The following is a 27,245-nucleotide window of genomic DNA, read 5'->3' on the forward strand; positions in this document are numbered from 1 at the left end:
TCCCCAGAGACAAAAGCTCCCCCCCAATTCTGTGCCTTTCCATAAGCACCCCCATCCCCGAGACCTTACATAATGGGCAAAAGGGGGCAGATCCGTCAAAGAAACAGCTGTTAGCTAAATGGAGCCCCTATGTTCAGAGGGTGTCTACCTCTCAATTACAGTTGCAGAGGAATTATGCAACGGGCAAGGGCTATACCTGAGTGGCAGAACATCGTCCTTACACGCAGGAAGTCCCAGGTTCAAACCCCAATGGCATCTGCAGGTAAGGCTGGGAGAGATTCCATCTCTGAAACCCTAGATAGCCATTGCCAGTCAGTGCTGACAATACTAAGCTAGGCGGACCTGGGGTCTGACTCCGTATAAGGCAGCCCTCTATGTTCCTGTGCATCCTTGCCTGTGGGCTTCGAATAGAGGCATCTGGCCGGACTACTGCTTTGACTAGCTGGGCCCCCTTGGGCCTGATGTGGCTGCCGAAACGGCACCTCTCACGCATGTGTCTTAATCTCAGCCAGGACAAATTCTGCAGAACTGCTGAGCTACTATCAGCCAAACAGGGAGCGGGGGAGCTCTTATCTGAGCGAGGAGCCATGACCTCTTCCCCAGTAAGCGAGATTTCCCAGGAAATGCTTGAGGAGACTTGCCTTTCCAGTAAGCCTTGAGCTGCCCTACCTTCCTGCTTCCGAGCGAGAGCTATTCTGTCCTGCCTTGCAGGGTGATTCACAACATCCAGGCCACATTCACGCTACACATTTATTCCACTATTATTCCCACTTTATAATTTATTTATTATTTATATTTACACTTATACCCTGCCTTTCCTTCACCATGGAACCCAAGGCGGCGTGCATGTTCCCAGGCGGTCTCCCATCCAGGTACTGACCAGACCCAAACCTGCTTAGCTTCAGCAAGGTGGTGGCCTCATGTGCCTTCAGACCATAGCCAGTCTCCTCAAAAGAATCCTGGGAAATGTAGTTTGCAAAGGGTGCTGAGAACTATCAGGAGACACCCCCCCATTCTCTTCACAGAGCTGTGGTTGCCAGAGAGAATTCTGAGAATAGTAACTTTGTGGGGGGAATAGGAGTTTCTTAGCAACTCACCCGTAACAAACTACACTTCCCAGGATTCTTTGGGGGGGGGAGGCCATGACTGTTTAAAGTGGAATAACAGTGGAATAAATGTATGATGTGAATGTGGCCCCAGAGAGTGCAGCTTCCCTCCTCTTCTCTTCATAGAATAGTAGAGTTGGAAGGGGCCCATAAGGCCATCCAGTCCAACCCCCTGTGCAATGCAGGAATCCAAATCAAAGCATTCCCGACAGATGGCTGTCCAGCAGCCTCCTGAAGGCCTCCAGTGTTGGACAGCCCACTTCATTTACTATCTACCAGAATCTCAGCAGTGATCCAAATACTCAGCGATACAGCTGGTCCTGGCCAGCTCTGCAGGGTGCTCAACATGACCGACTCACTCCAGCTACCCTGAAGGCTGGTGTTTGCCCAGTTCTGCTGGTGCTTTATAAAAAGGTCCTTCCCCCCGCAATCCCCACAGCAGTTTCTGACAATTGTTTCGACACGGATCTTAAAGGGAGGCATGAATCATTCAGTGCTAATTTCACAGAGTTTTGAGAGGGATGTGCTCTGGGCGGGGGTGGAGGGGCCCTCAGGCCTAGAGGCCAAATGGAGGTCTTCAGCTCTCTCTATCCGGCCCTTAGAAGTCTCCCCAGGCCAGACCCCTCGCACCTTAAAGACCAAAGGCATTTATTGAAGGTCCCGTGGAGTGCTACATTCGCTTTTAATTTGTAAACATACACATGCGTGTGGGTAAAGGGGGGGGCTGCCACCAGTGGTGTGAAACAGCTATGAAGCACAAGAGATTCCACTTGAGACATTTCTCTCTGTGAAATTCAAATTCAAACCTGCCTCTGAATAATGCCAGTTGCTGGGGATCACACGGGGAGACGTAGCGGTGGCCACCAGCTTGGATCAGCTTTAAAAGAGGGCTAGGTAAGTTCTTGGAGGATAAGGCGACCAGTGGTTACTAGTCATGTCCTGCTTCTGCTGTCGCAGGCAGGATGCTTAGGAACGCCAGCTGCTGGGATCCGCAAGTGGCAGGGAGTTGCTGCTGTTGCGCTCAGGCCCTGCTCGTGGGCTTCTTCCCGTTGGGGCATCTGGCTGGCCACTGTGAGAAGATGAAGCTGGACCGTATTGTTCTCCTGTTCTGAAGAGCCCTGGAAAGGCCTTCCCCAACATGCACCAGGCCCGATTAGTGACTCGCACTCTTGACTGGCCTCTCTGGGCTATAAAGAGCCAGCAGGCAGCCCTTTGCACCGCGGCTAGTGGCCGCTTCCTCGGCTTAGGCCGGATCCGGCTGTCCAACTGGCTGCTTCAGCCAACTCCTGCCCACCCACGTTTCATGCAGGGTAAGGCTAACAATGGCTAGTAGCCACGACAGGTATCTTCTGTCTCCAGCGTCGGAGGCAGGATACCTCTGAATCCCAGAATCACAAGTGGGGAGAGTTGCTGCTGCTGCGGTTGGGTCCAGCTTGCGGGCTTCCCTTTGGGGGCACCTGGTTGGCCACTGTGGGAACAGGAGGACGGACTCGACAGGTCCCTTTTGGCACCATCCAGCTGCCGCAGGGCTCTTCTGAGGTTCTTAACAGTGTCGTGCAGACTTTGCAGGCTGCAAAGAAGCCTGTATCCTGCCAGGAAAGTGAAACAACAACAGACCAGACATAACTGCAAAGCCAAGGATAAGGTGGCGAGAGACAAACTAATCCAGGAGACCAAAGAGCAAGGCAGCTGAGCTGCCGCGCCGCAGCCCAGACTGTGCAGGAGCCCACTGGTGACCTTGTGTTCAGGACATGTCCTTTCACGGTCAGCGCCAGCAGCACCTCTCAGATTGGCACGTTGTGTGCAGCCAACGGCTGTGAACTGCGGGAAGGAACAGGCAAACCCAGCTGAGATGCGAGTGAAGCAACTTGCCCGGCTCTGTGGGTCAAGATTGCACAAGGGAGCAAAAGTGGAACAGGGAGGGATTTCCCCTCCACTCGCGGGCGGGGCCTGACAGGGCAAGTCCTCTTTCCTCCGCTGGACTTGGGATGGCATCCAGACGGTCAAGATTTTGCGGGAGGGATTCAAGCTACGTACTGGAACTCGAGGTTTGCAGAATTTATTAAAGGACTCTCTCACCATAGCAACACCGGCACTTGTGGTTGGAAAAGTGATTGGGGGGGGGGGAATGCCCTGAAAAAATTAGGGATGAACAAATGATTGACAGGAACACAGGTAAAAGACCCCACAAGTAAATCGGGCTGATTGTCATGATAACCACTCCATTAACAAATCAGAATATAACCACCATATAAGCAAATTATGCTCGGTAATCTGGAGGAGCATTTTGGCCCACAAGGACCTTTCTGGAGCAGCCGTTTGCTGAGTGCACAGACGGTTCGCCTCGAGCTGCAACAGGGTACGGCACACGAGGCCACCCCCTTGCTGAAGCTAAGCAGGTCTAGGTCAGGTCAGTTCCTGGATGGGAGACCTCTTGGGAACCACATGTATGCTGCCTTGAGCTCCGTGGTGAAAGGCAGGCGGCATATAAATGTAATAAAATAAAATAAATAAAACAGCCACAACCATATATGTGTGTGTGTGTGACAGAGAGCAAGAGACAGAGAGAATGCCACAACACAGACACATTATGCAAACTCTGCTTGACATTCTCCAGCCATGGAATCCGGGTGGTTTCCTGGTAGGGTTTGTTTGTTTTGCATCCTGTGCTGTAAGCACCCTGCCGGTGAGCAGAGCAACCAGGAAGGGCAGCGCTGTGCCGGAAGACTCCCTGTGGCTGCCACCTTGCAAAGGAGGTGGGTCTGTGTGCAACAGCTAGCAACCAAAGCCCCCCACCCCATCTCCCCACTCTCCCCCCAGGCCTCCCATGTCAAGTGAGGGAGGAAAAAAAGGGTACAGAGCAGGGCTGGTTTCCAACCAGAAATATCCAATCCATGAAATGTGGCCTTTGCCTACCAGGCTCCAACTGGACTTGCAGGGCTTTGGACTTAGAAACGCTCCTTCCCCATCCCCCGTCCCTTCTCTAAAGTCATTCCAGTGCCTGGTTTTATTGTTATCATTTTGTTACACTCTTGTTTGATTTTAACTGCTGTTCTGTAGCTTACTCATTTTGGTAAGCTGCATTTGGAGATTTCTTTTTTTTAAAAGAGGCAGGATATAAACTAGGCGTGAGGAACTTTTGGCCCTGCTGATGTTGCTGAACTAAGACTCCCATCAGCCCCCAGCAAGCGTGGCTGATGGCCAGGGATGATGATGGGGGTTGTAGCGTGATAGACAACCAACTGAAGGCCTATGTGGCTAACCTGGGCAGGTTGCCCGAAGAGTGCAGGAGACAGAGCGGGAGGTGGGGATCGGGGAACAGTCTTACTACAGCCATCAAACTTCAATTCAGGGTTTCCTCTGGCTCCCTGGGATCTGATTAAAAAAAAAAGGAGTCAGAGAGATAGAGAGAACTGGGTGTCATCAGCATACTGACGATTCCTCAGCCCAAACCTCCAGATGGTCTCCTCAAATGGCTTCACACAGATCTGGAAAATGGGGACAAATTAGACCCACAAACCAACGTCATCATCCCCCTTAGGAATGACTGGAGCCACCTGAGTGTGGGCCTCCCTCCCAAGCACCATCCCTGCAAGGCGGTCCAGAAGAATGCCATGGCTGCGCGCACTGAGAAGTCCCAGAGATCCCATGGAGGTCTCTCTCTCCTTTGCTAGGATGAGCAGGGTGGTTTTAACTCCAAAACGCACACCAAAAATGGCATCCAGAGAATCTGTTCCATCCAGGAAAGCCTGGAGACGAGTTGCCACGACTTGCCTGAGGACCTTGCCTTGGAACTTTAAATAAATACATCAAGTTCATCGAGGGCAGTGATTTGGAAAGATCCATTTCAAGGAGGAGGGAGGGAGGGGATATCAGAAGACGAGGAAGGCAAAGATGACCTCTTCACCGCTGACAGGTGGCCATCGTGAGAGCAGCGGATACACAAATGAATCGTCACAGTTTGAGGAAACCACAGAAAAAGGGGTCTCTGAGTCCAACAACCAGCAAAGGGAAAGGAAGCTATGCTCTGAAATCATCTTCAAGTAGCTGCAGGTGAGCTTTTATTGCAAGGCCGCTAAGTGCAACCTGTGCATTGCCACACGGGAAGCTGGTCTAGTGAGCATCCTCTACTGTGTACAAAGGGACTTTTTACTTTTCACATTGCCCGTTTCCTGTCTGAGCGCACCAATCGGTCACCAACATTTGAGGCTGGATATTCTCCTTGAGAATATATATATATAGTCTCACTAAATTCTTTTGCCTTTAAATAAGACAGCTAGCCCTTTGAGGCTGGATATTCTTCTCCGTTTCTCCTTGTCCAACACGGTTAAGCAGCCAGAATGTCTAACTCCACCATTGTTCAGTGGGTGCAGACGGGTGAATATTTCTTCTTGTTGTTACGTGCCTTCAAGTCGATTACGACTTATGGCGACCCTATGAATCGGTGACCTCCAAGAGCATCTGTCAAGAACCGCCCTGTTCAGATCTTGTAAGTTCAGGTCTGTGGCTTCCTTGATGGAATCGATCCATTTCTAATATTTCTAAGCCCGTGTTTTAAACAAAAATATACCACACTCTAATTTACACCAACTCTTCTGCATGCAAAGCAGATGCTCTTCCCCTGAACCAGGCAGCTCGTGGAATATGGTTTCAAGGGATAGCGCTTGCCGCTCCATAAACGGTTTCGGCAGCACAGAGGCTGTCCTCCTCCTGGCCGTTTCTTCTGTGCTGGCCCTGACCTTTTAATTTAAGTCACTCACATCACACGAGGCCACGAAAAATGACAGCACCCTTTCAAAAGGGGGTGCCTCAGACAAAGGCAGCTGGTGTGTGGAAGGCGGCCTCGTGACCATTCCCAAGCTCCCTAATGTGTGGAGTTCTTGTTTTGGGGGAAAAGGCAAAGTGCCCAGCGCCACAAGGAGCTGAAAATAGACAGGGCCCCCTCCTTTAAGTCAGCCGCCCACGAGATGGGTGTTGCAATCTGGAGGAAGCAGCAGCAACAGCGGCAAAAAGGTCCAATGATGATGATCCCACACTTGCCTTGGCCTTCAAAAGCAATTATTCTGCAAAACAAGGAGGGAGAGCGAGAGAGACGGCTCTTTCTTCTCACGTGACCTCGTCCACGGGGCTTTGCGCCAGGGCTGTTTCCTCGCTTGCCTGCTCAGGCTTTTCGGTAAAGGCCGATGACTGAGGAATCATGTGAGGCTTGGCAAGAGTGAAAGAGAAGAGACGGGGGCCCGATAAAGCCTGCAAGGGAAGCAGAACTTGCTTTTGTCTCCTTTACAGGAAACGCAGGAGCAGCAGCAGCCGCCGTGTCACGCTGGCCTGGCCGAGGTTCAGGCGCTGAGCTCACACAGACTGTTGCATAGGAAGCGGAGGCAGCAGCTCTGAAATCCCCTCCAGATGGGAACAGGGAAGCAACGGCTAAATAAGGAGCAACCCACTTTCAAATGGGCTCGTTGACCCCCATGGGGAGGGAAAGGGCCAAAGCAGAAATGCCTCTCTGAGCAAGGGGCAGCACCCAGAGGGACCCTCTAGTTCACGGCATGTGCAGATCCCCTTTCACTACCTTCCCCTGGCCCTCGTTCAGAGACAACCTGCTCTTGTCTCCTCGCTGTGCCAAGATCTCATTTGAGTGGCGGTATCCACCTTGGAAGAAGAGCCTGAAAATGTCAGCCCGACCCCGGTGCCAGCTGTGCTCCTCAGCCCTAGAGAGCCACCGCAAACTCTCATGTCATGAGCAAGTAAGATTTTGAGCTCTGAAACCCGGCTTGCTGTTTGAGGACTGTCGATGCCAACAATGCAGTCTTGGAAGGGGCTACCAGGTCTCCCCACACGCAGTTCCCAGCAACTGACATTATTCAGAGGTAGAACCTAGCAATTGTGGCTAGTAGCCACTGATAGCCTTATTCATAGAATCATAGAATTGTAGACTTGGAAGGGGCCTATCAGATCATCAACTCCAACCCCCTGCTCAGTGCAGGAATCCAACTTAAAGGATCCCCGACAGGTGGCTGTCCAGCTGCCTTTTGAAGGCCTCCAGGGTTGGAGAGCCCACCACCTCCCTAGGTCATTGGTCCCATTGTTGTACCGCTCTAACAGTTAGGAAGCTGTTCCTGATGTTCAGCCGAAATCTGGCTTCCTGCAACTTGAGCCCATTATCCTGTGTCCTGCACTTCAGGATTCTTCTCCACGAATTTGTCTAATTCTCTTTTAAAGCCACCCAAGTTGGTGGCCATGACTACAAGTCGCGCTTTAACTATGTGCTGAGTGTGTGAAGGAAGACCTTCATTTGTCCCAAATCTTCCAACCATCAGCCTCCTCAGATGACCCCTCCCAATTAGGTTCTAGTACCATGAGACTCACTTTCTCCGTACCATGTCTAATTCTATACACCTTTGACATGAAGAATAGGGAGAGGGGTTTGGATGCAGGATGGGGAAGAGACAGAGAGAGACTAGGATATACATCAGAAGAGCCCTGCAGCAGCTGCAGCAAGCCAAAGGGAGCCTATCTCCAGCATCCAACCACCAGATGCCCCAATGGGAACAAGCCTACCAGCAGGACCTGAGCGCAACAGCCACAGCGCTCTCCCCACTTCGGATCCCCAACAACGGATATTATTCAGAGATGTATCACTGCCTTCGACAGCGGAGAAAGCTTTCTGTGAACGCCTGAAAGAGCCCATTGTAACTCGCGTCAACACAAGAAAACTTAAGCCTTATCTGCCACTTGTCCCTGGCTCAGCAGCGTCCGACCCCAGCAGTGCTGAGAGAGAGGCTCTCTCCGCTCCCAGCCCTCAATTATAGCTACTTGTTGTTTTGTACATTTTTATGAATTGCAGGTGTTTTTGTATGAATATTGTAATGTACTTCGTCTTTTATAAATACGTGGTTGGGTCACTTTGAGACCTCCGTGTTAACAAGCGACTGACAAGCCCAAATAACAGCAACGGCATCAAGAGAGCACTTGCCTGCCTCCTCCAGAGCAGTGGCAAGGAGCCGGCATGCGCTGCTCTGCCGCTCAGCAATCGCCCTAGGCAAGGAGCAAACTGCAAGCCTGAGTTAGACCGGTAGAGGGTTTCGTTAGCAATAAGGGAAGTAAACTAAGGGGCAGCCAGCGGGGCCCACAGAGGCGGCGGGCAAAGGCAAGAGCCACCCACACCACCGCAGCCCTTATTGGAACTTCTAGGAGTCTTAAAGGGACCTGGTCCTCCCCTCTCCCAGTTCCCAGGCAACACTATTGGGGCTTTTCCCCGCAGAGATGCTGAGTGACAAAACAATGCCATGCTGCTACTGTGGAGAATGACAACCTGCTGCCCTGGGCAGGAGCTGGGAGGAAGGGCGGGATATAAATCAAATAATAAATAAACCTCAGGTTTCATCAGAGGATCAGGCTGTGTGTTCCCAATCCTTCTCTTGCGCAAACCTGCAGCAGCGGAAAGTGGCAGCCCTGGAACATGCAAAATTGTGATCAATGTGCACTTCTAAGCATGTGCACAGTGTGTCTCCTCCACCGCCCTGTCCCTTTGACATTTTGGGGACAGAAGGCAAGGCTGGTCTCCCAGGCACGGAGCCGTATTCAACTCCTACTCAGAGCAGACCCACTAAAAGTCACAAACATAAGATAGGCATGTCGATTAACTTCACTGGGTGCAGGCAGGCAGGCGGACTGATCCCTCTTATTTCCAGAGGTTAATCGGTCAGTCTCAGGCAAGAAAAATAAGCCAGTTGTCACCGTCACATCTAACAAGTAAGAAAAGCGCAGCCCAAGGATAAGGGTCCAATCCATACTCAGTTACAGAAATGGTTGCGAAGCATCCTGTCCGCTTACCTTTTCCGCCAGCGTCCTCAGAATATCCCTGAGAGAAAGAAAGAGGAGAGATTAGGTTTGGTTTTCTTTCCTAAATAGAACAAGCTCTTACAAAACTCATCGGTTGACAGTACACACAGCCTTGACCCTTGCAGGATAAGCTCAAAGGGGCCTGGGGGAATGGGACAGGATGTTGCCAGGATGCCACCAGTGCCTAAGTGAGAGTCCTTTAGGGAGAGAGGCAGCCAGCTCTGCAATACGTGGACAGGAGGGTCCGAATATTCTGTAGCCGCACAAGAGATGCTGTGCGTTGGGGGGGGGGGAAGAGGCGACCTTCTGCTCCACTGGAGGAAGGTTAACTCCCTCAGTGCCCTGCACCAGCCCCATCTGCCTTCAGAGGCAAGAAGACACTTCAGGGGTCCTATTCTGACCAGGAATCAGGCCTGCCCATCTCACATAAACACTATGACCCAACGGGGGCCGTCCACCCTGAAGCTGGAAGTTTCAGGACAGGCTAAAGAAAGGACTTCTTTGCACAGTTGAACTCTGGAACTCGAGCCTGCGAGATGGAGTGACAGCCCCCAGCTAGGACGGCTTCAAAAGGGATTCAGACAAATTGACAAGAGGGTAAGGTCACCAGTGGCTACGGGCCACGATGGCTATGCTCTCCCTCCCCTGTCAGAGGCAGGATGCCTCAGAATGGCAGTCGCTGGTGGGGAGAGCTGCTGCTATTGCAAACTCGGGTCCTGCTTGTGGGTTTCTTCCCTTTGGGGCAGCTGGCTGGCCGCTACCTGCAGGACAGAGGGTGCCTGTTTAGCCCGGAGAAGAGAAGACTGAGGGGAGATAGGATAGCACTCTTCAAGTACAAGAAAGGTTGTCACATAGAGGAGGGCCAGGATCTCTTCTCGATGGTCTCAGAGTGCAGGAGACGGAATAATGGGCTCAAGTTGCAGAAAGCCAGATTTTGACTGGACATCAGGAAAAACTTCCTAACTTTTAGAGCCATACGCCAATGGAATCAATTACCTAGAGAGGTAGTGGGCTCTCCGACACTGGAGGCCTTCAAGAGGCAGCTGGATAGCCACCTCTTGGGAATGCTTTGATTTGGATTCCTGCATTGAGCAGGGGGTTGGACTTGATGGCCTCATAGGCCCCTTCCAGCTCTACTATTCTATGATTCTATGGGCTAGGCTAGCCTCCAGGCTGAATGAACTGCAGGGCTCTCCTTAACATTCTTATGACAGAAAGGCAAAAACTGTGACGATGAGCAGCCCTGCTGCCACATTCAGGGTGCTGGTTATCACCTTTAAAGTCCCATCCCGTCTGGGGCCAGGGTACCTTAAAGGACCACCTCCTTTATTATGGCTCTGCTCATCAGCAGAGGTCTTGCTTCGAGTCCCAACCCCCAGGAAAGGTGCATGGTGGGCAGTGACACAGCACAGCAGGGGCTTCTCGGTAACAGCCCCTACACCAGCCTTTCCCAACCAGTGTGCCTCCAGATGTTGTTGGACCACAACTCCCATCAGCCTCAGCCAGCGTTGCCAATGGTCAGGAAAGATGGGAATTGTGGTCCAACAACATCTGGAGGCACACTGGTTGGGCAAGGCTGCCCTAGACGGTGGAACACTTGTTTGGCGCAACTGTTTTCATCTGCTCTGGTGCGGGTGAGTGTGATTGATATATGTGTGTATATATACACACGTATAATTAGGCCCTTTAAACTCGATATATTGGCCAGCATCACCCAGCACTCATTTTGCCGCATGCAGAGCAGAGGTGATTTTGTGCTGTTTCACAACAACCGAATCCTGGATCCAACAGCGACATATGCCAGGAGCAACAAATTGTCATCAGACTTGACATCGACGCAGAGCTCCCTGGAGTGGTGAAGACATGCTGCGTCTACATCGTGCTGCAATCTTCGGAACAACCCTGTCAAGTGAATCAGCACGGTACCCCCTCGCCTCCCCTCCCCACTTCAGAGACTGGGGCACTGAGGCAGAGGAGCGGCTAAGGAACCCCCTAGCAACATTGAGATCTGAGCTCTAGAAATCTGTAGTTTGCTCTCGCTTGATTTATTTTATTTTATTTATTACATTTATTAGTCGCCCATCTGGCTGGCTGTCCAGCCACTCTGGGCGACGTACAAAATAAAAACATACAAGTACATTAAAACATTAAAAATCTCAACAACAATAATAAAACCTAGCCCACCCCAAAAGCCTGCCTGAAGAGCCAGGTCTTCGAGGCCCGGCGGGAGCGCGTCATAGAGGGAGCATGGCGGAGATCATTTGGGAGGGAATTCCACAAAGTGGGGGCCACAACTGAAAAAGCCCTCTACCTAGTTCTCACCAGTCTGGCTGTTTTAACTGGTGGGATGGAGGGAAGGTCTTTTGAGGCTGATCTTGTTGGGTGGCATCCCTGATGATGTTGGAGGCGCTCCTTCCGGTAGACTGGGCCAAAACCATACAGGGTTTTAAAGGTCAGAACCAACACCTTGAATTAGGCCCGGGGAAAAACCAGTAACCAGTGTAAATCCTTCAGCACTGGAGTGATGTGATCTCGCCGGCGGCTGCCTTTAATCAGGCTAGCCGCCGCATTCTGTACCAGTTGCAGCTTCCGGACCGTTTTCAAGGGTAACCCCACGTAGGGCGCATTACAGTAGTCTAGGCGAGAGGAGACCAGGGCATGTACCACAGATGGCAGCAGATGGTTGGGAAGGTAGGGGCGCAGCCTCCGTATCAGATGGAGTTGATACAGCGCTGCCCAGCTCACAGCCGAGACCTGAGCCTCCATGGACAGCTGGGAGTCAAGAATGACCCCCAGGCTGTGGACCTGGTCTTTCAGGGGCAATTATACCCCATTGAGCACCAGGTCAACATCCCCCAACCTTCCCTTGTCTCCCACAAACAGTACCTCGGTTTTGTCAGGGTTCAGCTTCTGCTTATTCCTTCCCATCCAGCCACTCACCGACTCCAGGCACTTGGATAGGGTTTCTACAGCCAACCTCAGTGAAGATTTGAATGAGAGACAGAGCTGCGTGTCATCAGCATACTGGTGACACTGCAGCCCAAATCTTCTGATGATAGCCCCCAGCGGCTTTATATAGATGTTGAACAGCATCGGGGAGAGGATGGAGCCCTGTGGCACCCCACAAGTGAGAGGCCAAGGATCCAAAGCCTCGTCCCCCAATGCCACTCTCTGGTACCTACCAGAGAGGAAGGAACAGAACCACTGCAACACAGTGCCCCCCATGCCTAACCTCTTCAGGCGGTCCAGAAGGATACCGTGGTCAACGGTATCAAAAGCCGCTGAGAGATCCAGGAGGACAAGGAAAGTGCATTCGCCCCTATCCAACGCCCTCCTCATATCATCCACCAAGGCGACCAAGGCCGTTTCAGTCCCATGTCCAGGCCTGAAGCCTGACTGAAATGGATCCAGATAACCTGCTTCCTCCAAATGCACCTGCAACTGCTTCGCCACCACCCGTTCAACCACCTTGCCCAGGAATGGCAGATTTGAGACTGGGCGAAAGTTGTTCAGGTCTTGGGGATCCAAGGAGGGCTTCTTTAGAATTGGTTTTATTACTGCCTCCTTGAGAGCTGATGGCATTACTCCCTCTTCCAGGGACGTATTTACCACCATCTTGATCCCCTCGCCCAGTCTGTCCTTGCAGCTCATAATGAGCCACGACGGGCAAGGGTCGAGTAAGCAAGTGGTTGGCTTTAAGGCTGAAAGCACCTTGTCCACTTCATCAGAGGGAAGAAGATGGAACCGATCCCACATGGTCTGAGGTTTGGCCCTGGACAGCTCACACGTGTGTGTGTGTGGTGTTTGTGTGGTGTGTGTGTGTGTGTGTGTGTGTGTGTGAGTGAGTGAGTGAGTGAGTGAGTGAGTGAGTGAGTGAGTGAGAGAGAGAGAGAGAGAGAGAGAGAGAGAGAGAGAGAGAGAGAGAGAGAGAGAGAGATAACACCCAGACTTGGGCAGGAAGGCAGGCACAATGGGGCACTCTTAGTGGTGTTCCTCATGCCCCTGAGGTTCAGCTGGCCTCCACCAAGGACCAAGCCTTTAGTGCGGCAGGCCTTGTCCTGTGGAACTCCCTGCCAACAGTTCGGGAGGAGCCATCCCTCTTTTCTTTCAGGCATCTCCTGAAAACTGAACTTTTTAAGCAGGCCTTTTAATATAAATTCTCTTTTCCAATCAATGAACAGTAGTGCAAATTCAGAAGTGCAGGGTCCCTTCATGGTAGTCACAGCCACGCCCCCGACTCCCTTTTTGTTTCTGGGTTGAGAATGAGATCCCTGTGAATGCCTTCCCCACAACAACGAGCCTCCCTAGGAGCCATTAAGCGTGAAAGGGTAGAGTGTTAGCTACTGAGAAGAGTCTTCTCAGTGGCTGACTCACCTCCTTCACTCGATTGGCCCCAGTCACCAGGAAAGGACAAGGAAGCATGTGAGAAGACACTTCTCAGTAGCTAACACTCTACCCTTTCATGCTCATTGACTCACAGGACCCTGGAGACATAGGGACCCTGCTCCCCTAAAAGTAAAGGGTCTAATTGCTCCTGAGACCCCAGACAACTACACCCCTGCCAATGAAGCATTTATGCATGCTTTTATTATCGGTTTTAACAACGTTTCCACTGGGTTTTTTAAAATTCATTTATTTATTTTTGTATGTTGTAATGCTGCCTTGATATGCTTTCATGAGAAGGGCAGCTTGTAAATATTCTAATAAATGAAATGAGAAAATGATGGCCGGCAAGGGAAGGGAATGTGCACTGTTCGCTGCTGGAGACAGAGAGTGGTATTCCCCCTCCACTCTGTCCCCATTGCAAGCAGACATTCCCCTCGTGCCTTGCATTCCTCCACAGGGCTGTCACAGCATTCCTCCCGGGAAAAGCTCCACAACAAAAGGGAGAAAGTGTGACTCACACATTTATTTACCCACACGGGGAGGAGCTCGGAAGTGAGCAGGCCAGCCTTGTATGGTAGTCTCCCTCTATCAAGGCAAGGGAGGAGCTTCCCTTTGCAAGCCAGGCAATCACAACCTGGGCAGGAGGGGGGGGGGAGAACCCAAAACAAAAATAAAAACCACCCCTGCAAAGCTGCTCCAAGGGTCAAGAGCGGCTGCCTTGTTTGGAAGGCAATTCCTCAGATCCCTTGGCGGAATGGCTCGGGTTCTGGGGGAATCACATTGCCACAGAAAAGAAGACTCAAAGTAGATTACTCCTGCACCCCGCAGGACCCAAACTTGGGGCAGGTGTGTGTGTAAATAGCTGTGACTGAACCCACAAGGCCATGATATCAGCACAGCTAGCCCTACGGACTGCCTTCAAGGCGACCATGACTTATGGCGACCCTAGGAATAGGGTTTTCATGCTAAGCGGTATTCAGAGGTGGTTTTACCATTATAGGCCCCTTCCAACTCTACTATTCTATGATTCTAAGACTGAGAGCGAGTGAGAGAATGAGTTCTGAACGATACAGCTTGGAGCCAGGATACCTAGGAGGTCACCTCACCCCTCACAGACCCAACTGACCACAGCACCCCGCAGGACAGGGCCTCCTGCAGATTCTGTCCTATCAGGAGACCTGTTACAGAACACAGGAAAGTGCCTTACCACTGAGCCAGACTGCTGGTCCATGTAGATGCCTTACACTATCCCATGGAGCTACCGTATACTGGATCAGGCCACTGGGGCCCCCCCTCCTCCTCCTCCACTCCGAGTCGCAGGCCTCGGGCGCAGCAGAGCAAGAAGGGCCTTTTCCCAGATCCGCTGCCTGAGATCATTCAGCGGGAATGAGCCCAGGACCGTGTGTGCACATGCCCAGCGCCCGCGGGTGCCTCGAAGCTCCGGCGGCAGGTCTGCAGAGGAGGCGCCTCCTCTGTTCCCCCCTACCCCCTACCAGCAGGCTCGCTGCTGCAAAATGCCAGCCAGTGCCAGCCCAACGCTGGAGGGCTCAGAGCAACGGGGCAAAGCCTGGAGTCGTTTTGGCTGCTGTCGCACCCTTTCATGCTGGCTTGCTCAACATCCAGACTAGAACCCCTCGGGGGATAGTATTCCTTGTCAAATCATTTTACCTCTTATGAACCTATAAGACAGGGACGAAGGATGCAAATTCCAGCATATTTTTAAAAGGCATATAAATATTGGAAAAACACAGAAGAGCGTGGGGGGGGGGAAGAGAATCAGCCCCTGGAAAATGGTGTTTCCTGATTCACCTGGAGCGGAACAAAGGCCTCTGAGCAAAAGCCAAATTGCAGGGACCAAACCCTCTTGGCTGGCTGTTTTATCGCCCTGAGCGACAAGGGAGGGAAGATGGAAGGATTCCAGTCTTTCCTCGTGATGTGGAATGGAACAGACTGGGGTGGGGGCGGGCAGCAGGGACATGTGGAATTTTACCACCCTGATGCTCAAAACTATTCCACAGACAAAGTGATGCTCCAGAGGCGCCCCAGTGTTATTACTGCCTGATAGGAGACTGAGGCCAGCTTACTATGAACCCTCGCTCCCTCCTTCCAAGGACAAGAGGAGCCAACAGATTTGACCAGTTCCTCAAGTCCTTCCCTAAAAGAGATTTAAGACAGATTCAGGAAAACAGCATTTCAAAAGAGAAATATTGTTTTTTTCGTTTGCACATCCCGCAAGGGCTGCTGCTGCAACCCACTCTCATTTTCCCTCATGCATGACTTTTTTATGAATGTCGTGAGTGCACGCACGTTAAAAAGCAATCTTGCTAGCTTCCATTAAGCTGTAGGGACGACTGGGTGCATTGTGCACCAAGGTGAATGCCGTGGGCAAGCTACATAGTCCCAAGGGGGCCCAGTTGCCCCCCAGCTGGCAGTTGCGGACAAGGAAGGGGCTGGCTTGTGCAGCTGTGGCAAGCTGAGCAGGCCCTGGCCAGCTGGGGAGGACTAGCCTCAGAGGGAGGCAATGGGAAACCCCCTCTGAATACCGCTTACCAGGATAAGTCAGGATAGACTTGAAGGCAGTCCATTCCCATTTCAAATGGAAGAGTGGCAAGAACAGCTGGAATCTGTCACTTGCAGGAGTTACGAAAAATGTATTTTGCTTCTGTGAGGATGGGAACATAGGAGTGACTCTCCAGGTTTTCAGGTACATAGTCTTTTCCCCGCCTACCTGGAGATGCCATTGGAGGATTGAACCAGGGCTTTCTATGTGCAAGGCAGGATGCTAAACTGGGCTCTGGAGCTTCCCGAGCAACAGGCAGCCTTACCCTGTCCCCAATTTCTAAGATCTCATCAGGCACTGCCCATGATCTTTGCAGCCTTATGGACTAGCACCTTGGTTTAAAACACACACACATAGAGGCACGCACAGTAAGCTGATCTGTCCTGCAAGCTGGAATCCGTGCACCATCTCCACACCCACGCTTGCACTGGGCCACTGTGGGGCACGCACGCAACCCAGCCACGCCGAAGACTTCCCGGCTGCACATAAATCCCCACTGTGATCCCCATCAAATGGCAGAAACTTTTTTTGCAGCCAAGAGAACAAGTCAAAACTTAAAGGTGAAGATTAAAAAAAAAAATCTCACTGATGGTGCCACGTAATTAAAACACATGCAGATAATCCGATTTTCTCTCTCTCTCTTTTAAACAGCTGTTTGAATATGTATCACTGATACTTGCTTATTTTTAAAGAGAGAGAGAGAGAAGAAACAAAAAAGGAAGACAATATATGGATACAGACAGCCCGGCATTTTCTCATGAGCTTTACAGCACTTTGTAAACATAATTACAGCCTTGCTGCAAAATGTGCCGAACAAACAGAGAGAGAGAGAGAGAGAACCACCAAGAGCCAGTAGAGAGAGAAGAAGAAGGTGCTGGCCTGTCTCCAGACAACATATCCAACGGGCCACCTCTGCTTTTTGCTCTCAGAGAAAGAACCGGCGAGCGCACACCTCTCCTCCTCTGGAAACGGAGTCCTTCCATCAACCGGCTGGATGCAAATCAGGACTCCACGCTAGGCTACCCATGGGAGCATGTTCCACGTTTTGGGAGACTTCAGTGGCGGGTTTCATCTGAGAACGGGTTTCCCACAGCGGGAGGAGCAAAAACAGGCTGCTGCACCATCCCATGGGGGGACGCAAGGAGAAAAGAAGAGAGCAGGCAGGGAATATGATGAGCAGAGCACCTTGCAAAAGGAGATCCCACCTCACAGGGAGAAAGGAAAAAGGGGGAGGTGGCACCCCAAGACGTAGCAATCCACAGAGTGCACAGGAGCACGTATAGGAAGCTATCATGAAGCGAGCCAGGCCACCGGTCCATCCAGCTCAGTATGACTTAACACTGACTGGCAGCAGGTCTCTGGGGTTTCTGACGGGGGCATTCCTCCACCATGTGCTCTACCATCATTGAGCTATGGTCCTTTCCTAAAAAAACAACAACCAAGATCCCAGTCCTCATGGTTCTGAATAAAGGGCTGATAGATAGGATCATAACGAACCTAAGTTAGTCATGCTCATTATTTCCAATTCTGAATACTACTATTCTGAGTAGGGCTAACACTGGATACGACCCATAAACAGCAATCTTTAGCATTGGCCCATGTAGTTCAGTATCGCCTCCACTGACTGGCAGTGCATCTCTAGGGTTTGAGGCAGAGGCCTTTCCCAGCCCTACCTGGAGATGCTATTGGGGGCTTGAATCGGGGACCTTCCGGGTGCAACAGCAGGTGCTCTGCCATTGAGCTATGGTCCATTCCTTAAAAATAAAGCAAGACGCCAGTCCTCATGTTTCTGAACATAGGGCTAAAGGAAGCTGCCCTATACCACGTCAGACTGCTACTCCATCTAGGTCAATATCGTCTGACTGGCAGCAGCTTTCCAGGGTTTCCGGCAGGAGTCTCTCTCAGCCCTACTTGGAGATGTTGCTGGGGACTGAAACTGGGTCTTTCTGCATGCAAAACAGGTAATCTGCCACTGAGCTGTCGCCCATCCCTACAGCTGTTCGCTCTTTACTTGGGAAACATGGAAACACTCGCTCACATGCACACAAACTGGGAGCACCAGACAGTAATAAAGAGGAATCCACTTCCACCTATGACATTAGACCTCAGTCCTTCGACACGCGTCACTCTTGAACAGGCAAAGGGGCTTCATGAGGGCCCGCTTGCACTGGCTGCCTGTATGTTTCTGAGCTTGATTCAAGGTGCTGGTTTTGACCTATAAAGCCTTACACGGCTTGGGACCACAATACCGGATGGAACGCCTCTCCCGACACGAACCCACCCATACACTACGTTCAAGATCAAAGGCCCTCCTCCGGGTGCCTACTCCAAGGGAAGCTCGGATCATGGCAACAAGGGAGAGGGCCTTCTCAGTGATGGCCCCCAAATTATGGAATGATTTTTCCGATGAGGTGTGCCTGGCCCCAACACTGTTATCTTTTCGGCGCCAGGTCAAGACTTTCCTCTTCTCCCAGGCATTTTAGCATGTGTTTTATACTGTTTGAATTTTTAAATTGTGTTTTAAAGTATTTTTATAAGATCTGTTTTAAATTGTATTTGTTTTAAAGTTTTTAGTTACTATAAACCACCTAGAGAGCTTCGGCTATGGGGCGGTATACAAGTTTAATAAAATAAATAAATAAATAAATGAGGGGTGTTGCGTGATCAGTGACGAGAGAGGAGCAAGATTTGGGTAGATCCTATCCAGACACGCTGTACGGTCCCAACTGATTTATTTTCTGTTTATTATGCGTATCTGTCGCTGACCGGACAAGATATGTCTCAAAGCGGTTTACAATTTTTGAAAAAAGCATGCAATGCTTGCACGTCTCATCTTCTCGGCATGGGAGAGATGGTGAGCCGCCACACAGTCAGATGAGAGGAAAGACACGGCAGCCTGCACACATTAAAAAACGGCGACCGAAAATGGCTCGAAACCATCGTGCCCGTTCTTCCCCTCTGTCCATTTAAAGACAGCGCGCACGAGAGACGAGCAAACACCAGCTGCAAGCAAGGTCCTTCCTTCCTTTTTCTAAGCTTTGTAGTGGAATGTTCAAGGAGAAGAAAGAGAGGTGGCGTCTGTGTGTGCTTGGTGGTGGCGGCGAGAGGCAACAGCCGCTGTGATGCAGGGGAGAAAACCACGTCATCCGTCCGCATCAGCGGAGCTGGGGAACCCTCCAACGCATCACAGGCAGCCCACACGGTGAACACAGCTCTGGGAGGAAAGAGAGGAGGAGCTGGAGCGAAGGCATCACTGCCACTTGCATGGAAAGGACACAAGCGAATCACACGACACACTCGTGTGCGCGCACACAGAGAGGTATTCTCTAGCACATTCCACGATGTTCTTAAACCGAGAAACCCACTTTCACTTTGCGGGTTTGGGAGCTGCAAAAGAAACACAGCCTCCTTCTCTAGTCCGAACCCACAGGCTGCAAAGTGACCAGGCGACGACCACCTTCCCGTGAAGGGGCTCCTCTTGGGCCAGAGCCCTTCCCAGAGGAGCCTGCAGGCACCAGGCCAAGGAAGCCATTCTTGATCACTGCCGCAAGTGCCCTTTCTGCTGTCGGAGGTAGGATGTCTCTGAATAATGCCAGCGGCTGGAAACTGCAGGAGGGGAGCGCACTGCTGCTGTTGCGCTAGGCCCTGCTCGTGGGCTTCTTCCCGTTGGGGCATCTGGCTGGCCACTGTGAGAAGATGAAGCGGGACCGTATTGTTCTCCTGTTCTGAAGAGCCCTGGAAAGGCCTTCCCCAGCATGCACCAGGCCCGATTAGCGACTCGCACTCTTGACTGGCCTCTCTGGGCTATAAAAAGCCAGCAGGCAGCCCTTTGCACCGCGGCTAGTGGCCGCTTCCTCGGCTTAGGCCGGATCCAGCTGTCCAACTGGCTGCTTCAGCCAACTCCTGCCCACCCACGTTTCATACAGGGTAAGGCTAACAATGGCTAGTAGCCACGACAGGTATCTTCTGTCTCCAGCGTCGGAGGCAGGATACTTCTGAATCCCAGAATCACAAGTGGGGAGAGTTGCTGCTGCTGCGGTCGGGTCCAGCTAGCGGGCTTCCCTTTGGGGGCACCTGTTTGGCCACTGTGGAAACAGGAGGACGAACTCGACGGGTCCCCTTTTGGCCCCATCCAGCTGCCACAGAGCTCTTCTGAGATTCTTAACTGTGATCTCACATAGACTGGACTCTCACGAGGCTTAAAGACCTTGCTGGCATTTGCCTGATCCTCTGAATCGTGGCCCAATCTGCTGGTGCTCCTGGGACTGGTCTCCTAGGCTCCAGCCCCGGCCCAGCAGAGCTGCTCCCTGCAGCCAAAGCCCAGGGAGAGCAAGACAAGGAGGGCTGTCAGTCCTCCCCTTCATAGCTGACTGGGCTCGAGTCGGCTGCAGAGGAAGATTTCCCCAGGTGAACCTTCCTTGGCACATCCTTTGTCCTCCTCTCTGCACACAAGTAACAGGACACGATAGAGCCGGCATTGAAAGCTGGGATAAAAAGAAGCACATGAATGAATAAAAAACGGATTCATGTCTCACTCCCTGCCCTCCGTGAGCCTTTTAGCATTATGTTCCATCTCCAATGCCTCTGTGTCACTGCCCATCACGCCCACCACACAGTGGTCTGAGGGCATAAGACGCAGCGATCCGCCCTGAAGCTCCATGTGTCTTAAACTGGCCAGCCGAGTCACTGTCAGCCAAGACGGATGGAACCTACCTACAAAGGCAGAGTTCAGCCTGCCAACTGGTTAGATTAAATTAACTAAAATGATGAAACTGAGGTTATCATACTTTGGACACATCATGAGAAGACTTGATTCACTAGAAAAGACAATAATGCTTGGAAAAACAGAAGGAAGTAGAAAAAGAGGAAGGCCAAACAAGAGATGGATTGATTCCATAAAGGAAGCCTCAGACCTGAGCTTACAAGATCTGAACAGGGTGGTTCATGACAGATTCTCTTGGAGGTCATTGATTCACAGGGTCGCCGTGTCGTGGTCGACTTGAAGGCACATAACAACGACAATACATAGAAGCAAGTCCCTCTGAGGTTAATGGGATTTACTCCAAGGAAAGCCTGTATAGAACTGCAGCCCAAACCAGTCTGTGTCTGTTAGAATAAACTGTGTTAGAATAAAGTAGAATTAGGGTTTAATGTTTTTAATGATGTTTTGTTTTAACATATTTTAAAAGACATTTTCTTTTAATATATTGTGCGGAATGGACTTCCTGGTGTGATGGTATCCGCAAGAGGCCCTGGCCTGCGGAGCACAGTGATTCAACTGGGTATATGAGGAGTAAGCCGGCTTTTCAGGTATCCTGGTCCCGAGCTGTATAGGGCTTTGTACACAAGCACAGTGCTGGGAAAAAGAGAAGAGAGTAGAAAAAGAGGAAGGCCAAACAAGAGATGGATTGATTCCATAAAGGAAGCCTCAGACCTGAGCTTACAAGATCTGAACAGGGCGGTTCACGACAGATGCTCTTGGAGGTTGCTGATTCATAGGGTCGCCATAAGTCGTAATCGGCTTGAAGGCGCATAACAACAACAATCACTAGAAGCTAAAATGATGAAACTGAGGTTACCATACTTTGGACACATCATGAGAAGACATGATTCACTAGAAAAGACAATAATGCTGGGAAAAACAGAAGGGAGTAGAAGAAGAGGAAGGCCAAACAAGAGATGGATTGATTCCATAAAGGAAGCCACAGACCTGAACTTACAAGATCTGAACAGGGCGGTTCACGAAAGATGCTCTTGGAGGCCGCTGACTCATAGGGTCGCCATAAGTCGTAATCGACTCGGAGGCACATAACAACAACAAAACACAAGATGATGGGCTGAAAAAAGGTGCACTGAATTAATCAGTTAGCAGATCGAAAACAACCCCACAACTTAAAGCGCTTAAGGAGTTCACCTTAGGAGAGGAATTCCCCCCTCTGCGTATGTGTGTGTGTGAGAAACCTCTATCAAAAAGCTGCCGGTTGTGATACCATCTAAAACGCCTTTTGCTTTAGGATTCTTGGTCCTGCACCCGCCCCCCGCAAATGTCTGCAGATGTGACTGAAAGCCCATGCGACAAATCAGAAGTTAAGATTTCTTTAACCTGGAAGCTTTGACCCTTATTGTGAGCCTCCTAGGGAGATGAGAGGCAAATGTGCTCTGGATCTTCTCTGAAAATGCAAGTCCACCACCTTCAAGGGAAAGATGAACCTGAACTCTCAAAGGGAGGAGCAGACCTAGAGATGCGAAGGCCTGAGAGGGGGGGATTAAAAAAAATGGGGGGAAACCCCATTTTTCCTCCAGAAAAATTGAAAAAACATGGATGAAAACGGTTTTTCCCTGAATTTTCCTGGTTTTTTTCCTAGGCCTTCACATCTCTAGGGAGATGCTTTGCCCCCACCCTTCAATCGAGGGCACATGGGACTCTAGGGCTAACTCAGTCCTCCTGCAGGGCAGTTCCATTTTGCTTGTCCTGGGAGGGCAGGACCCACCACACAATGGTGGGATGGACACACACGGACAGACAACGCAAGAACCATGCATTGTTTTGCCAGGTATGCAAAAAGATGACGCAACACTCACAAAACGCAAACACACACCTTGCCTGTCCGGTAAAAGTGAAACTTGCCCTTACAGGAAAAGTGTGTAAATATTTTAACTGTTCTGCAATAATGACAGCTAATTACGACACACCACCGTTTGTCAGGCTGTTTCCCACCGTGGGATTTGGAGAGAGAAACTGCATCCCAGAGTAATTAAATAAGAATGCAGCCCTCCTTTCTTAACAAACAGTTATTTTTAGAAAACATTGATTCTGACTGATGTTCTTCTGTCTGGGGTAAGATCCACTGAGATCTCATGCACTGGTAATCTTGGGGCTGGATTACTGCAACGCGTTCTATGTGGGGCTGCCCTGGGCCTGGTTTGGAAGCTTCAGCTGACGCAGAATGCGGCGGACAGACTGCTGATAGAGGCACATGGCTAACGTCATAGGATGGCACTGTTAAAACATCTGCACTGGTTGCTAATCCACTGCTGAGCCAGGTTCAAGATTCTTGTATTAATTTACAAAGCCCTGAACAACTTAGGTCCAGGTACCTTAGGGATTGCCTGAACCCTCATATCCCAGCTCAATCACTGAGATCATCTGCAGGGGCAGCGCTGGTCGTCCCCTGAGTTGGCAAGGCTCATTGCTCCCAGGCTGAAGCTAAGGAGGGTCAGGTCTGGTCAGTGCCTGGATGGGAGACCGCCTGGGAACTATATCTAAGCTGCCTTGGGTTTCATGAAAAAGAAACGCAGGGTATAAATGAAATAAATAAACAAACATCAACACGAAATCGAGCCTTCAGGCTCATTGGCCCAGTTCTCTGGAATGCTCTGCCAAGAGAAATTCCCTCCTCTGCCTGGAGAAGAGAAGACTTCTGCCTTCTGTTTTTACCTTTAAATGAAAACATTTCTGTTCTGCCAGGCTTATGCAGACGGTTAAGATGCCTCTTTGCAGCAGTTGGCCTTGTGCTTACTATACTTTTCAATGGTTTTTACTGCAGAGTTTTTGTTTGTTGTAAACAGCTTTGATGTTTTTGGAAAAATTTAACAGCAGTATACAAACGTGTTTATAGATAAAATAAAATAAATGGGAGAGGAAAAGGCACCCAAAGGCAGCTTCTGCTGCGGCTCTGAGAGAGAGAGAGGCTCAGCTGACTTCTATGGGATTTTGAGACATGGATGTTGGATGGCACTGAAGAGGCCACGTGGCCGGCACCATCAATTCCTGCAGTTCTTAGGGGATGATAAGCCAGGAAACTGGCCAGGAAGGAAGATGCCAGAGGGAAATTGCCAGGAAAAGTAGCCAGGTGGGCAAGCCAGCTGGGGGGCTTCCCTCCCGGATTAGGTGCCCAGATAATGGGACACTGGTGGTGGCCGACCTGCAAGGCTCCTGCTCCAGAGTTCCACAGTATCTGCCAATATGTTCATCGGGGCTACTGGACGGAAGCAGTAAACAGGGGAAAGGTCCCCTGATGCTTCTTGGGAAGCCATCAATTGCAACCAGCTAAACAAGAACTGGAGTCCGGAAACTCACTGCAAAACCAAAAGGGATTCTGAGCACTACAGCAGTTCAGCTCACTTGCAAATTGACTCGGCTGTAATCTCCCAGCCTCAGAACCTCTCACCCTCCACCCCCCCATACACTTTAGGAGGGGAAATACTGCCTGCTGGTGCTGGCGGCTACCTGCGTGAGTCTGCCTAAGTTGATCCTCAGGGGCTCCCCCCAACCCCTTACACACAAACGCACACCAGGAGGCAAGGATGGCGGTGACTGGGGAGAGGAGAGCCTTTTCCGATGTGATGCATGTGCCACTCCGGGACACCCTCCCACCCCCGCTCCCCGGAGGCAGGCGGTTTGATGTCTTTCTGGGGTGAGGGAAATACCTCCACCCACCTACGCACTCCCCGTCATTTTAGATCTTTTTCGTCTTTTATTCGTGTTTTACACTGAGATTTCAGGCTCCTCTACAGACATTATTGCATTGGTTTATTTATGTATACTAATTTATTGTTGATTTTAGCTGTTCAAGTCCAACCCTCTGCTCAATGCAGGAATCCAAATCAAAGCATTCCCGACACGTGGCTGTCCAGCTGCCTCTTGAAGGCCTCCAGTGTCGGAGAGCCCACTCCCTCTCTAGGTCATTGGTCCCACTGTCATATGGCTCTAACAGTTAGGAGGTTTTGCCTGATGTCCAGTCGAAATCTGGCTTCCTGCAACTTGAGCCCGTTATTCCGTGTCCTGCACTCTGGGACGATCGAGAAGAGATCCCGGCCCTCCTCTGAGTGACAACCTTTCATGTACTTGAAGAGCGCTATCCTATCTCCCCTCAGTCTTCTCTTCTCCAGGCTAAACAGGCCCAGTTCTTTCAGTCTCTCCTCAGAGGGCTTTGCTTCCAGTCCCCTGATCATCCCTGTTAAACCACTCCAGGAACCAGAGAGAAAGAATATATATTATGTATATGCTATTTTTGTGTGCATATACTACATTGTGATTACGATGATGCATTATTTGCAAAGACATAAGCCCTCCGAAGGTGCCAAGAAGCTAAGAAGAGCCTGCTGGATCAGGTCAGTGGCCCATCTAGTCCAGCATCCTTTTCTCACAGTGGCCAACCAGGTGCCTTTTCTGGGAAGCTTGCATGCCACAAACACAGGTTCTTGTTTCTTACAACTGAAGCCCTTCCCAAGCTGATTACGGCCTTGGAAAGAGGAGCCTCCGCACTGACTGGTTTTGCTAACTGGGAGAGGAAAATAGCACAGGGACCAGCATTCTAGGTATCGCTTCCTGCTCTTGACATAATTAGCAGGGGAGAAAAGAGTCGGGAGAGAGAGAAGTGGATGAGTCACCGAAGAAACGACAGAGACATCTGACAATATATTTATGGCACATGGCAGGCCACTCCACCCCTTCATCGCCCTCTCTTTCACTTTCTCGAAGGGATTTCTACGAGGGGCAGCCTGGCAGAGCCTGCACATGTGGAATGACGTGAGGAAGATTAGAAAGCAGAGCTCAGTTATGAAGGAGGCTCCCCGTTGAAACACCTGCAGCAGCGAGAGGGGGCTTGTGCATGTGTGGTCACTGCACTCCTTGCCAGTCAGTTACGGACATGCCACCCTTAGTATGGTTTGCAAGAGGATCTATACTATGTGAGAAACCCGCTTCCTATATATTTTTAGCATCTCCTATAAAGAATCCAACAGCAAAGACAGAATGGGACAAAACATCCTCGCCGTGCCTCTCGCCTTTGAAAGGTGGGATGCAAAAAACCTTTACATAGGAGGCTGCCTTGTAGTGAGTCAAGACCGCTGGTCCATCTACTTCATCACTGTCTACACTGACTGGCAGCAGCGGCTATCCAGGGTTTCCGGCACGGACTTCTTCCCCAGCGCTACCTGGAGATGCCTTTGGGGACTGATCAATGGGGAAGGGGCCATGGCAAAATGGGAGAGAGCGTGCTCTGCATGCAGAAGGTGTCAGGTCCAGTCCCTGATGCTATCTTCCAGTAGGGCAAGGAATGTCCCCCAACCGAACTCCTGCACAAGTACTGCAAGTCAGTGTGGACCAGGGGTTCCCAACCGGGGTCTGTGGCCCACCAGTGGCCCATGACCTTAATTCAGGTGGTCCACGGCATGTCTGTGAAGATGGGAGTTGGCACATCCACACCACGCTGAATATTCATATTGATTTTTAATTGCATTTTCCTTGTTTCCTCTATTTAATGCATTACAACTTGCATTCTACGGAATTACAATTGCTGAAGCAGGCAGAGGAGTCACTAAGGGGTCTCCCAAGCCCCGCAGCAGTTTTTGAGCGGTCCGTGGGGGGAAACGTTTGGGAACCACTGGCGTAAACAATACTGAGTTTAGACGGACTGCAGGTCTGACTCGGGAAAAGGCAGCTACCTATGCTCCTATTTAAAGCAACCCTATTCAGAACCATGAGGTTCCTTTAGGGGAAGGGCTGCAACCCAGCTGCTCTGTATGCAAAAGGTCCCAAGTTTAATTGCTGGCAAAACCTGCAGGAAAGGCTGGGAAAGATCCTTGTCTGAAACCTTGGAGAGCCGCTGCCAGTCAGAGCACACAATGCTCTGAGCTAGATGAGCCAAGGATATGAAGCAGCTCCCTCTATGTCGGGCAGAAAGTAGTTACTGCAGGGGTCGGGAATCTTTGACCCTGCAGATGCTGCTGAACTGCAGCTCCCATCAGCCCCAGCAAGCATGGCCAATGGCTAGGGATGATGAGAGCTGTAGTTCAGCAATGCCTGGGAGCCCAAAGGTTCCCCACACCTAAATCAGTGGATCAGGATTGTTCGGCAAATCGCTGCGGGACCAAATGCAACTCTCGATGCTCCTCTAAATTCTACTGACTTGCGCACAGTGGAAAAAGAAATATAAGGACAGCAGACCCACAGTCCCGGCAGGTGGAATGCATTCTGTGTACAGGAGAGCACTTCAGAGGAGGACCACAGAGAGAGCAGCAGGTGCTGGTGTTGGGCCTGCAAACTGAGATGCCTACCGAGGATCGCCTTAAGCAGCCTTGGCACCAGAAGCCTGAGGCCAGAATCTCAAGCATTCGCCGCCGATCCCACCTGCCAAAAACGTTGTTAATTTTGCTCCTTTGGAATGCAAAGCGACAGAAGCAAACTGGCACGAGCCTCGGCGAGCCCTCGAAAAACAAAACAAAGGGCAGAGCAAAGGTAAAAGAAGATCTTCCAGCCGCCGCAGAAGGCGGTCCTTTGGCTGCCAACAGCTTCAAAGTGGTTGCCCAGCCGGCAGGCATGCCCCAACTCATCCAAGCAAAGAGAG

General features: G+C 50.9%; 1 protein-coding gene across 1 annotated transcript in view; it reads right to left on the bottom strand.

The window, feature by feature from the left end:
• GNG7 (G protein subunit gamma 7) overlaps positions 1–27,245 on the bottom strand; it is a 106,541-nt gene that overhangs the window by 22,870 nt on the left and 56,426 nt on the right. Inside the window, exon 3 of the mRNA XM_061601134.1 lies at positions 8,940–8,967. The gene's annotated coding sequence lies outside the window, so the exon portion shown is untranslated. The remainder of the gene's footprint in view (positions 1–8,939; positions 8,968–27,245) is intronic.

Source organism: Rhineura floridana, chromosome 18, assembly GCF_030035675.1.
Source record: "Rhineura floridana isolate rRhiFlo1 chromosome 18, rRhiFlo1.hap2, whole genome shotgun sequence".
In the NCBI taxonomy this organism is placed as follows: Eukaryota; Metazoa; Chordata; class Lepidosauria; order Squamata; family Rhineuridae; genus Rhineura; species Rhineura floridana.